This window comes from Heteronotia binoei, chromosome 6 (assembly GCF_032191835.1).
Source record: "Heteronotia binoei isolate CCM8104 ecotype False Entrance Well chromosome 6, APGP_CSIRO_Hbin_v1, whole genome shotgun sequence".
In the NCBI taxonomy this organism is placed as follows: domain Eukaryota; kingdom Metazoa; phylum Chordata; class Lepidosauria; order Squamata; family Gekkonidae; genus Heteronotia; species Heteronotia binoei.
In genome coordinates this window covers 38,441,684-38,453,965 of record NC_083228.1, presented here as the reverse complement: position 1 = coordinate 38,453,965, position 12,282 = coordinate 38,441,684, and positions in this window count along the sequence as shown.

Here is a 12,282-nt window from a genome sequence, read left to right as displayed (position 1 = left end):
CTTTTGTTTCTCAGTGACAGAAGACATTCGCTTTCCCCAAGCCATATAGAGCTGTGACTTTATGGAAAGTGGCATGGCTAATTACCGCAAGTCAGATTTGCAATCAAGCCTTAGGTATTTTTTTCCTAAAAAGCCAAATAAACCACTGGGTCAGAAATTCATGAAACGATGTGAAGTGAATATAGATTGCTTTTAACATCCCAGAATTCAATATAAACTGCAGCACAATGTAATAAGGGTGATAGAAGTGGATAAGCGCATTTGCTTGACAGGGAAAAGGGTGTGTGATGGGGAAACAATAGGAAGATATTTAATTGAAGGATCTGAAATACTTTGTAGTGTGTCCATTTATGTGTGGGGATATCCAGTTACACTGATGGTTTCCACCATGATCAATTGTCAGGTAACATAAGATAGAAAGCTATAATAATCTGGAAGGTAAAAGAAGCAAATGTATAAACAGCACAAACTTCCATTCTTGGGGATTAGGTTTGGGGATTAATAGTGAATGGGGGAAAGTTGTGTCAGTGTAAGTTATTAAGATGGCATTTAGCCTTGTTTCAAATGAAACTAGTTCTTGGCCTGGCCTTAAGCCCAAACAGAATGGCACTAAAATAAAGGAATGGAAAATAAAACAAAAACGGCAATTGTTAACTGTTTGTGACAGTGAGAAGGTGGGGTTGTGGGATGCTTGCCACTTTCTATCCTTTCTCCCTTCAAGCTTTCTCATACAGCATGGAGAGGAAGTGGTAAAAATCTCCCTGTCCTCCATTATAGCATTTAGGTTCCTGGTCACCTCACCTGAACCTCAGTAGTCAGTGCAACAATTGTATGACAGTGAGGTTCAAAGGTAAATGAGTAGGAAGCTATCCCTAGAACTAAGCAGTTTCATCTCAGCTTGGGTGGGGCAAAATTGGAACCAAATGCTTAGTGCCTTTAATTGCCTTTTTAACCTTGGGTCAGGCATTCCATCTGTAAATTCATCACTATTGGGAAGTTTATGGACAAGAAATAAGGATGATTTGAAGATTGCAAAACAGTTACTCAAAAATCAAGTTTGTTTATGATGTCTTTTCATAGTTGAGTGAAACACATTGATGATTTGCTCAGGTTTTTTTTAAAATCAGCATATCGAGCAGATAGCTTTCAGCATAGCAATCGAAGTAGCCATTGTCAGGACATGGTCCCAATTCACTGGCTTGCTTACATTACTTGTTCCCCCAACTCATCATTGGGTAGATCATACATCATGTAAACTCCACTACAAAAGAATGTGTGTGCTGTCTTTGTGCCTCTGTTGATTAATTTTGTTTTGCCCACCAGTTAGTAGCATCATTGCATTATATTACATGCTTGGAACTTGCTGGATTGGGCTACAGTTCCCAGGCAGCATTACAAGAATATATATATATATATATCTGATCCAATTAATGTGAATTAGCATGCTTCCTTTGGAAGTCTGGCAGGAAAGAAAAATGGAAAGGTTGGAATCGTAGAAAAACAAGCCATGCAACTTTCTCTGTCCACCCCAGCAAGACTGAGCAAAAACCAACAAAAATTCCTTTAAATGTATTTTTTTTTTCTATTGGGTGCTTTGAGAAGATAGATGGTGAAGTGGGAATGGGAGAGCTAAAGAGAAAACAGTCGGAGAGAACATGTACAGAGAATATTTGTAATTGGATCCAAAGAGTCCAATGAAGTATCATGGAGTCAGATAGGCAAAATGGCCAAGACTAGAATACAGAGACATGCCACATAGCTTTCTCCTTCAGCCCCCAAAGATCACTAGACCTCTTTTTGTGTTTTTGATATTTCAGTATATAATAAAAATGACAGCTGTCGGACTGAGATGGAAACACAGTGTGAGAATGCACGCATGCAGAGCATTGCAATCCAACTTCAAATGTTCCCATAAAATGAACTGTGTTTCAAAGGTACTGCTCACAGTTTGTTCCAAGGGATTATTGAACATCCCTGGAGAAAATATATTTTCCCACTGAAACTAATGGAACCACCACTGAATCAACTATGACCCAAGACTTATGCCCTAACCATGTTAAGCAATCCAAACTTTAAAATATGCATACACATTTCTAGAAACATTGAGATCTGCAGTACCTGGGAGAGCTCCTACTGAGCTCTTTAGCCAAATAAGATAAATGTTGCTTCCAAGGCAAATGACCTCAAATGAGCACCTACATTTTAAAAACTGGGTCTGCTCAGCACCCCAAGCCTTACCCCTTACGGCCAAATTACACAATGTATTTTTAAGCCATTGAGTCGGGGCACAGTTGTCAGTGTATGTGCAGATCATGCAACAAAGCAAAAAGCAGTAAAGCACCCTAAGGAAAATGGCATGGGAAGGGGGGACAGAGGCCCCTTCTTCCCTGGAGCCATGCCCAATATAAATTGGGCCCCACAGCATTCAAAAAAGTAAGTCCCCTGCAATATTCCCTCTAAGCTGCAGAGTCTTGTGAGCAAAAATTCTACTTTGTGAGCTAATGGCATTAAAGTTGTGAGCTACTAGCACTAAGGTTGCGAGCTACTGCATAAATTAGTGTGCTCTGGGGCCATTTTTCTTGGGCTAAGACAAAAATGTGTGAGCTGGAGGCTAAAAATCTGTGAGCTAGCTCACGCTAACTCAGTTTAGAGGGAACACTGGTCCCCTGCAGTTTCTCTGTGGCTGCAGGGAAAGTGAATAGGTATAGCACCAACCAGAAAAATGTGGTTCATGTTAATTTGTGGTTCATGGCCAAGAGATTCATTTGTGAACTGGGAGATTCATTTGTGAACTGAATTGGTTCATGGCCCCACAACCCCCAAAGAATGGGACTGCAGTCCCTTTAAGCAGGGTTTGCAAAAAGCACAAAAAACAGCTGAACACAAGAAGGTACAAAACAGCTGAGCAGCAGGGAGCAGGCTGCTCTCCATCACTCAGCTGTTTTTGTGGCTTTCACAGGGAACAGAAAGCAGAGGTTTAAAGGAACTCAGAGTCCCTTTAAACTCCTGCTTTCTGCTCTGTCCACAAACTGCCATGAACCACTATAAACTGCTTTAAAAGTTCATAGAAGTTTGTGATGGTAGGCCTTTCATGAACTTTGGTTCACAAACCATGAAAGGGGCAAAATTCATGATGTATTTTGCTTTGTGGTTGGGTTTGCTTTGTGGTTGGCCATCCCTAAAAATGAGTTAGGTCAGGGGAAATCTGACCTGACTCTCTAAACAACATATTCTGTAGTCTGGCCCTTAACAGACACAACTTGAGAGCTATTGGGGAAGTAAAAAGCCTGCACTCTTGCTGGAAACCTTGTACTATGGCATCCAGGGCTTTTTTTGCACAGGAACACAGTTCTGGCTGGCTTGGTGTCAGGGGGTGTGGCCTAATATGCAAATGTGTTCCTGCTGGGTTTTTTCTACAAAAGAACGTCTTGATGGCACCACTAGATGGATACCAGAGCCCAAATGTCCCTTCTCTCTTTTTGAGTTAGGAGTTTACAAAGGAGTGAGGAGCCTCCGACAGTTAATGAAGTGACCTAACTGAATTCTGGTTATTCCATGAGGGGCGAGAACTCTGGACATTAGAGACAGAGACAGGTAATGTCTTTTTCTAGGTGGCCTGCAAAATACTTTCCTTCAAACCTTCGGGCAGATTGGGACTTTGGTACCTCTGAAGCTGATCCACAACTGTTGAGGTCTCTCTTGGGTCTGAAATTACTATCAAGGCATCTGGACATTGGGACACAACAGACAAAGAGGCTCAGTTCAAACTAGAGTCCCACGCTGGTATAACTTCTTCCACTATGTGGGCTATACTGCTCAGGCTTACAGTTCCATTGGTTATTGACAGGTTACTGAGCCTGGCACGGTGTAACTTGCAGAATCAAACTCATCAGCCAAGTGCATCCTATCTTTGTCCCACCCACTCTTCTGCAACATTAGCCTGGGCAGACATAATTTCTCATCAGTAAATCTGTTCTATAGCCTAAAAATGCACATAAACATCACATAATGCATAGTTGTGCTAGAAATTTACGTGTAGTGCTTTCCTTTTTTTTTGCAAGCTGATGTGTGAAGCTTCAGCAAAAGAAAGCACCATAATTATAATTATACCTTACATGTTCCCATCATCATTTCAGTTATTAAAATAAAATAAAAATAAGCTTCAAATTTGAAAACAGCGAAGTTTGTTGTAGATTCAGAAGGAAAAGTTCAAGATACAGTGTCAAGTGTAAGGTGAGGTAGCTTCACCCTCTCTATCAGATTTTTCTATGGAAATTGTTCGTGATATGGGTTCCATATATGGTTTAATTGTTTAAAACAATCCAGGGCAAACAGTTTTGTTGATTCTTAATATGATTTGTTCTGGGTTTACAATTAAGCTTAACATCAATGCATTTGTTCTACGGCTGCAGACTCTTGTTTGTAGCAAGCAATTGCATTCAGTGCCAAGCTGGCACAGGTACCTGCCTAATGAATGCATTTGCAAATGTGTTTGCTAGCTGTATGCATTACATTTTTGTGTGTATATGTTAAAACATCTTTATGACTGCACATGAAAAACAGGTCAGGATCCAGAAAGCTGCACAATGAGTCCTGCAGATCCAAATTGACTTTCAATTTGTGTTTCTTAGGCATTACATGAAGATATGAAGCTGCTTTATACTGAGAATCGGACTCTTGGTCTATCAAGGCCAGCCTTGTCTACTCTGACTGGCAGTAGCCCTCCATGGTATCAGGCTGAGGTCTTCCGCATCACCTTTGAACTGATCCTTTTAACTGGAGATGCTGGTGATTGGACAAGGGATCTTCTGCATGCAAGGCAGATACTTTATCACTGAGTCACAGCCCCTGCCCATATCTCAAACCATATGAAAATTAATTTTGAAATTGAGGGCCTTAGCATAGTAACCTATAGTTCAACAAGGAAATGCAAACCAGTTCATGTGGCAATACTTCATTTTTTTTTGTCATGGAGCCAAGTTCCTCCTATATATGAGATTCCATGGATAAACTAAAATAAATGAACCTCGCATGGATAGAATAACAATTAATTGCAACAGGTCCTTCAGTTTTTCTCAATTCATATATGGATCATGGCCTATCATGATCTCTACTGTTCCTGTGGATGGAACCTACCAGTTTTTCTGCTGAAAAAAAGGAGGCTATCTTGTTTGATTTCCCTCACCACACTGCCATCTCTCATGGTTTTGTCACACAGTGCTTAGCATAACCACTGCAGGGAGACAAAGGGAGACTATCCTCTCTCTTTCACCAACAGAAAACTGATTGGATCCACCCCACAATGTGGGCTATTTATAGCAAAGACAAAGGCAGTTTGTGGGCTAGTTCACATGGCAATACATTTGTATTGAAACCGCTACCTACCTATATATATATATGGAGCCAAGTGAGATTCCACTTATAAAATAAGAAAATGGAGCTTACATGGACACGAGTAGAATAATGGGAAGGTCCCATCTTCCAAGTGGATTGCCAACAAGTGCCATGCCTACAATAACTTTTCCATTTACATACCACTCTTTATTTGAAGCAGACAATGCATTCAGGGGGAGTCAGATTTGCTTTCATTTACCAATCCCAGTGTGTGTAGTGTAAACTAGGATGTTTAGAGAGTCAGACAAGGGTACTGATATTCATAGTACATAAAAACTAGAAAGTCTTGCATACTTTTATTATGGATTAATGTGTGGTTCTTTCCGATTTATTCTACATCAAAGACACGTCTATAGCTATGAGAGGGTTCTCACCAGGCAAAGGCCCTTTCCCAATTTCTCCAGCCCAGCCAGAAGATTGATTGCGCCTATCTATTCTGGTAGGAGCAACGGAGAGGGGGGAAAACCCTTTTGTAGGTAAAAGCTGTTTTCATTTCCCTGCTAGCTCGCAGCTTCTAGCTGTCCTAGCTGGAGGTGCAAATTGACCATTTCCAGCCAGGGTGGTCATAAGCACTTTTAAAAGTATTGTTGGGCGGAAGAAAAAATTATATGCTGTAGGCAAGACCTCTTACAGCATTATTGTCATTCCTCATTCATTATAATGTTCAGAGGCACTGTAACAGAAAATATCACAGCCTGCATTTCTAATAAAATGCTTTTTCTGTCAGTCTGCATTTGCATAGCAGGTTTCCTCAGAAGTGCGCTCAACCATGTTAAACTGTTGTCCCCTGCCTTCCCTCCCCAAGGAAAAATTCCTGGCAATGGTGCTGATCAAAGGCAAACCAAAAGACAGCCAAAAGGTTTTGCTGGAAGTGGTTTCTGTGTCCCAAAGCTTGAGGACAAGCAAATCTAAGGGGGAAAGGGGTGGAATTTGCTTCTGATCTGCTCAGCAGAACCAGTGCTGAATTAAACCCTGTGGAGGCCCCTAGGCAGTTAAAAGTCTTTTTTTTGGCAGCGGGGGGGCTCGCAAATTATCTCAGAGTCAGAGCACCCACCTTGCTGCCCCACTGCAGCCTGCAGGGACCTTCTCAAAAGTCCCTTTGACAAAGCTGTGGGGGAGAGGCAGAGAGATGCAGACTCCAACAGCAGCTGCACCAGGCAAGTCAGGCAAGGAGCAGTTCAGTTGCTGGCTGTGCATGCAGGCTGGGAGGGCTGCAAGCAGAGAGGAAACTGGGGGGGGGGGGGAAGCCAGCCTGGGGCCCCTAAAGGCATGGGGGCCCATCTAATTGTTAATCCGGCCCTGAGCAGAACACATACTACATAAAGCCAAAGTTGCTTAGCTGCTCTTCAACAAATATTCATATCAACAGGGAAATCATCCTTGGGAGGTTCACAATGGATAACAGTGATAGTGAGACCTTTTTAGAAGAATGTCAACATGAATTTCCAACATTATGCATTACAGTCTTACTATTTTGCTTGACGTAGGCTAGGTATGTAACCTTCCTATGTCCTCTTTGTTGTTCCAGAAGAATAATAAATAAATACAAACTGCATGATGCATGCAGATTTCATAAATCCACCACAAATTCTTGTCATCCATAACAATCTAGAGGAGAACTAATTTTGACAATTAAAATAAGGTTTTTTATATTGTGGCAGAGAAAAGATGCTTTCATAATTAGATATTCATTCATATGCAAAAATATGCACATTTGTTTCATAATGATAATTTTACTTTTATCTATAATAGATTATATAGATTATTACAATAGATTGTTAAATGCTAAACTCAAAAATAAACAGCTTTAATATATTTTCCGTTGGCTTTGCTTAAAGCTGGAAAAGCTAAAGTAGATATGCTGGCCAGGGAGGCTCGCTACATCAAGAAAATTATCTCCAGATATGTGAGGAGCAAATGCAAGTTAAAAGAAGTGATGGGCCCACTGTTGGGTGAAAATGGAGAGACTCTTGACAGAGGACAGAGAGAAAGCAGAAAGGCTTAATGCCTATTTTGCCTCAGTGTTTTTTCCTGTAGAAGAGAACAGGCTCATCTAGAGATGGTCGTAAGCAAAGCACGACATCCAGGCTGCTGGTTGACATGGACAGAGAGGTAGTTGAGAAGTACCTGGCTCCATTGAATGAGTACAAATCCCCTGGTCCAGATGGTATGCTGTTCCTATTGGCAGCAGAGGATAGGACTCACAATAATGGTTTGAGGTTGTTGTTGTTTTTTACCACTGTGTGACACAGAGTGTTGGACTGGATGGGCTATTGGCTTGATCCACCATGGCTTCGCTTATGTTCTTAAAATACTGTAAATAAAGCTTCCTGTTCCATCAGTGTAATATGTAGTATAGTGGTTAAAAGGGGTGGTTTCTAATCTAGAGAACAGGGATTGATTCCCCACTCTTCCACATGAAGCCTGCAGTCACAGTTCTCTCAGAACTCTCTCATCCCCACCTGCCTCACAAGGTGCCTGTTGTGGGGAGAGGAAGGGAAGGTGATTGTAAGCCACTTTGAGACTCCTTTGGGTAGAGACGTGGGGTATAAAATACATTCCCAATAGCTGTGGAAATGCTGAAACTTTTCAGCCCTGAAACCATTTGGATGCTGATCTAATGGACTAATTATACCACAGATTACTTCACAGGCTAATTTTAACAACATTAATGAGAAAAATTCTAAGTCCCTCAGGAGGGGGTAGGTCTGATCAGTGCCAAAAGAGAATGTACATTCAAAAGCTACAGTTGATAGTTTTCCTAAAGCTTGAGGTGTCTGATTCATTTCAATGAGAGAAAATTCTTCATAAAAGGCCTGGCCTGCTCTTATTGTTACCAACCGACAGCTGCTTAATCTACAGAAATCAGCAGGTAAAGCTCTTTTCACACCATAGCAATAAACAATAATCACCTTCTATAACCAGCACAACAAAGCCGTGTTAAAAACTACAGAAGCCAACTGATGAGGTGATGACCCACATTTTTCTTGTTTAAAGATATAGCAGTAAGGATTTCTGAACTGCAGATGGAAAAGAGTAGACAACACAAATGGTGGTTCTTTAATCAAAGCAGAACATCAGAGGTCCAGGAAGAGCTCCCTTAAATATGAATGGTCTAAACTATTCATGGTTTTAAAGGTCAGAAGCAGTGCTTGAATTTTTGTGCATAATAAAACAAAATTATCTTTTCTGTCAGGGCTATAACCTGTAATAAATATGAACAGTGGTGGGTAAATGCGCTTAACAAAATTGACAAATAACAACATAACAATGAGAATTATAAACATGCCCTTCTCAATTTGAACTACACTCTGGAAATTTTAGGAGGCAGTAGTCCCTCATGACTAGCCACGAACCATGTAATGGAAGGAGAAGAGATGAATTAGCCCAAGAATATTTCATTACCTGATGACAATAAAAATAAATAAATTTTGAGGCAAGAGCTCCTGAGGAACATTATTGTCACCTCCACAGTTCTAGGCATTTACTCACAGACACTTTAGCAAGAAAATGGATAAGAGATGAGATCTTTATTTATCTTTCACAGCTATTGTTTTATGTGTGAAGTGTTTGAGTAATTAAATTTTTACAGAAAATGCCATGTAATTACTTTGCACCACTATACAGCAAACGATATAGTGCTGTCCAAGTTAATAGGATTTCTTCATGCTAAGCACCAGTTCGCTCATTAGCTCGCTGAAATGTCTGTTCTTTTAATGTGTGTAATTGCAGTTCCAAATATAACTAATTGCTGTCTCGCTGGTCACAAAAGGAATTTAAGACAAGAAAAACCACTATAAATTTACAGAGTCTGAAAATTGCTGGAAATTAGATAAGTAATGTAAACTCTGCCAGTGAAATGGGGTCCCTAGGGATGCCAACTTTGGGTACGGAAATTCCTGGAGATCTGAGTGTGGAGATTGTGGAGGGCAGGGTGCATATAATGCCCTCGTCTAGCTTCCAAAGTAGCCATTTTATCCAGGGGTAGGGTTGCCAGGTCCAACTCAGGTAATATCTGGGGACTTCAGGGTGGTGCTAGGAGACTTTGGGGGTGCAACCAGAAACAAGGTTTTGACAACCATGACTGAACTCCAAAGGGAGTACTGATCATGACATTTAAAGGGACTGAGCTCCTTTTAAATGGTTTCCCTTCATTGGAAATAATGGAAGATGGGGGCACTTTCTTTTGGGGTTCATAGAGTTGGACCCCTTAGTCAATTTTTTTTTTGGTGGGGGGTTTTTAGGTAAGGCACCAGATACTATGCTGAAAATGTGGTGCCTCCACCTCAAAAATAGCACCCCCATGGTCCAATTCTCCATTATAACCTATGGGGACCAGTCTCCATGGAGGACAATGGAATGCCCTGCAGACATTCAACCCTCCCCTCAGCTTTCTGATAACCCTGAAGTGGGGGGGAGGGCCTCCAAACCAGGGGACTCCCTCCCGCAGCTGGGGATTAGCAACCCTCTCAGAGAAATCAACCTCCATAGCCTGTAGTTAATTGTTATTCCAGGAGATCTCCAGGCCTCCTTCTGGAGGTTAGCAGTCCTTTGGCCTATAGCTGTTTTATATGGCTGGGGGCAGGGGCTGTTTGCAAGAGCAGCTTCATGTACACATCATGAAAAGGTGAGTATTGTTCTTTATCCTTGCAGAAAAGGTGCATGCCAGAATTTAATCCATCTCTCTATCACAATTAAATTTCAAAGAGAAGTCTGGGGGCTTGAAAGTTTCCCTCTCAAATCCCCACTATTTAGCACTACTGAGTCCTCAAACACCAGATTTGCAACTGCAGTTCTATTCCTTTTCCTTTACAGTCTCTTACTTAATGAGCAATTATTATGGATTCATAGTTATCAGCAGGGCTTTTTTTCCCTGCTGGAGCCCACAGGGGCGGAGCTCCACCTGGCTGGCCAGAGCTCCAGCCAGCCCAACCCTCCATGCAGCAGCCACATGCTCATAAGTCAGGCAATGTGGCCTAATATGCAAATGAGCTCCTGCTGGACTTTTTCTACAAAAAAAACCCACTGGTTATCAGGAAGCCAAGTCATTGTTTTATGATAACTTGGTTTGAATCAGTCATATATGGGGGCAGATGAACTCTTTGTCCTCAGACCCATAATAACTGTTGATAGTCCTGAATACATGTAGCTATCTACCTAATATCCAGGGATGGATTTTTAGACTGGGTAAATGATTTGCCATCAGTGTAACTCAGGAATCTCCCAGTTTTGTGATGAAGGCACTAATTAATAGCTATCATCCTCTTACCCCCACCCTGCAGTGTTCCCAACCCTATTTAGAATCCTGTCATGCAGTCTTATGCCTTGCAACATCTCGAGAGGATAATGTAATTGCACACAGTAAGTACACACGGTGACGGTCTGCTTTGGGTAAAACTCTGTGGTGAAATTGCCCTCAAACAATAGAGTTTTGCCCAAAAAAGTGTCACCATGCAATGTTGCCAACGTGATGACATCACTTCCGTGTGATATCAGTTTGTTGTGTTTGGGGCAGGACTTACCCCTGCCAGCAAACTGGTCAGTGGTGGGCAGGAGCCTGAAAAACTGGGGGATCCCCCACACCCAACTAGGGAATGGCATCTCTACTGCTTCTTTTACAAGGGCCTGCTTGTGATAACTAGTGTTTATGTAAGTTGATGATGGGAGACAATAATTGGCACTAAAAGCTCAACTACATTTTACATTTAGCAGTCATGTTGTGACTATGCATAGATACCATATCAAAGTGCTGCTATTAATACAGCTATTCAACGTAACATCACCAGGCTGCACCTCATGACATCACTGGACTGCACCCAAGACATCATCATATCCTGCCCATAAGTCAAATCAGGAGAAACTAGTCTTCTTGCTGTCTGACAGAGATAGACATATTACCCTCCAAGTTGCAAGATTCATGACTGGCATTATGGAAAAGAAAATGAAGACTGTACCACACTAATTGTTCATTATTATTATTCTGGGTAGCTTACTAGTGTGGTACCGGTTAAATTTTTTCTGATGTTTTAAGTTTTATATCTGGTTTTTAAAACTGAGTTTTATTGTATCTTATTGTATTAAGGCACAAGGTATTTCTGTTTTTGTTTTGTTTTTCTCTCTTCTTGTTTCTTTTGTTGTATTGCTGAATCTGGTTGTTTGATGCTATGGCAATATGTGCTAATGCAATAAATTGAATTGAATATCCTGCCCAATGAGTCTTGGAATCTAGGATGATGGGGACAGAGCAAGTCTAGTCTCCACCCCAGTATACTCATTCCCTCACTATAAAAATTCTGGCTAGGAGCCTGCTGCCACCCCATCACTATGGGCAAATCCCTTGTGGGTCCATAGTTCCCAGTTACTGGTTTTAAAAGCATAGACTGCTGTTCCCCACAAGGTAAAAGCCATCACCGAGAATGCACATGAACAGGCAGCTGCAAATCTCAACATTTGCAGGTTGCCTTATACTATACTATGCTATCCTATACATAGCACCGGTCTGAGGTCACATGGCACCTAGGCAGACTGGGTGGCCTGTGCCTTCCCTCCACAGTGCCCCCCACACTTCCCCATAGTGCCTAGGGGGGAGGCTGAATTTGGTGCCCCCACCCTGCTGGTACCCTAAGCAACCACCTAGTTTGCCTAGTGGGCAAGCCGGCCCTGGCTATGCTATCCTATACAATACTACTGTGTAGCTTTATGCCAAGCATGAAAACATAGAGCCATTGTTGTGCAGTGGTTATAGGATCTGAGAGAGGTTATAATGTTGCACTAGGATCTGCCATGGAATAGGGTTGCCAGCCTTCATGTGGTCTTATTTATAAATTCTCATTCTCCAGAACCCCAAGATTCTGGAACTTATTTGTGGATACAGCCTGCTATGTTCAC